Below are 1674 nucleotides of genomic sequence, written 5' to 3' on the forward strand. Positions count from 1 at the left end.
CCACACTATACAAATAGTTCCTTAATTAGATTCAATCTGTTTTGACTGAAGCCTCGTTGCCCCCGGGGTCTCTGGGTTAGGGCATGCTGACTCCTAATCACGCCGCATCTGATTCACTGCCAAACCAGGAACCACCTGAGCAGGTGAAAGGGAATCTTTTGGCCATTGATGACGCCATTGATAACATTGTTATTTTTTTTGTGTTTTAATTGGTTTTATTTTTTAGGGTAATTTCCCGCTGTGCAGGTTTTGAAGGTCTTTCGCTTTTTTTGGTCGGGAAGATCGTCTGCTGAGGAAAGGGATTGAGAGAATAAACAAGTTTTATGTGTTTATGTATCTGTCCGTCTCCCTTTCTCTATCTCTTTCACTATCCACCTCTAACCCCCCGAAATGTGTTAATTTGTAATGTACACACACACACACACACACACTCACAAACGTATCTTTCATCTGTAATTGCAGTGTTGCTGTTGTTTTGGAGAGCTAGCCGCTAGTTAGCGATGCTCTATTCTCCACTGTGGGAATTATGCATCGCACAAAACAAACACACAAAACCTTCTGTGTAATTACACACCCTGTCTTGGTGCAGGACGACACACAAACACACAGACACACACACACACACACACACACACACGCTCTCCGAATACAGTGAGGAAGAGTACAAACACTCAATAAGTGCCTACATTAAGATCCAGGACGCACAACATACAATAAGTGCGTACAACATACAATAAGTGTGTGGCAGTCTACCAGTATTATATAAGTAGTATCAGTGTCGATACCGATCTATGAATCTGTTCTTCAATGTACAAACATGCTCACAAACGTCCCTCCGAGCCCACCGCCCTTCCGTGCGAGTCCACCGCCGCCCCGGATGCGGAGATCCACTGGATCCTCCCTGGGCGCCACATCGTCAGCCACGCGGTGAACACCTCCAGTGCGTTCGTGTTCTCCAACGGCTCTCTGCGAGTACCGCAGGGTCTGCTGTCGGACAGCGGCTATTACAAAATGTGTCGCTGTAACCGACACGGTGTGGACACGCTCGCCATGGAGGTCAACGTGACCAGACACCCAGGCCGGGATGAGGAGAACGACGCAGAGGAAGTCGGCAAAGTCGCCGCAGTCGGCGTCCGGACTCCGCATGAGGATTAAGGTGTGGACCGAGGAGTCCGTGGACGGATCCGGGGACGATCAAGGCAGGAAGTCGATCAAACCGGATGTCAGTAGACGCAGGGGTCCTATCCCGGGGAGGAGGGCGGCACATCCGTTCAGGACGACATGGAGGAGGCTGGCGGTGCCGCGGGAACCCGTCCAGCCTCGCGTCGAAGCCAGAAAGCCCGCGGCGGACGTGCGCCGGAGGGTCAACATGGAGAGCAACAAGATCGACCTGCGGAAATGGGCGGACATCCTGGCCAAGGTCCGCGATAAAACCGGTCAGAGCGGCATCACGGCGGCGAACACGGTCCGACAGACGCAAACGTCGGAGAAGAGTCTATCCGGTCTTTCCGATAAAGAGTCGTTTATCGGAAAGACCGCGATATTGGAGGGGAACATGGAGGGTTCCGGAGAGGGCGAGGCAATGCAGGAGGAGAAGAAGGAGGTCCTCCACATAACCCCTACAACAAGAACTACAACAACACCGACCCTGACACACATCACAAGCACTACGGA

The sequence above is a fragment of the Pollachius pollachius genome (genome assembly GCF_949987615.1).
Source record: "Pollachius pollachius genome assembly, chromosome: 11".
Lineage (NCBI taxonomy): Eukaryota > Metazoa > Chordata > Actinopteri > Gadiformes > Gadidae > Pollachius > Pollachius pollachius.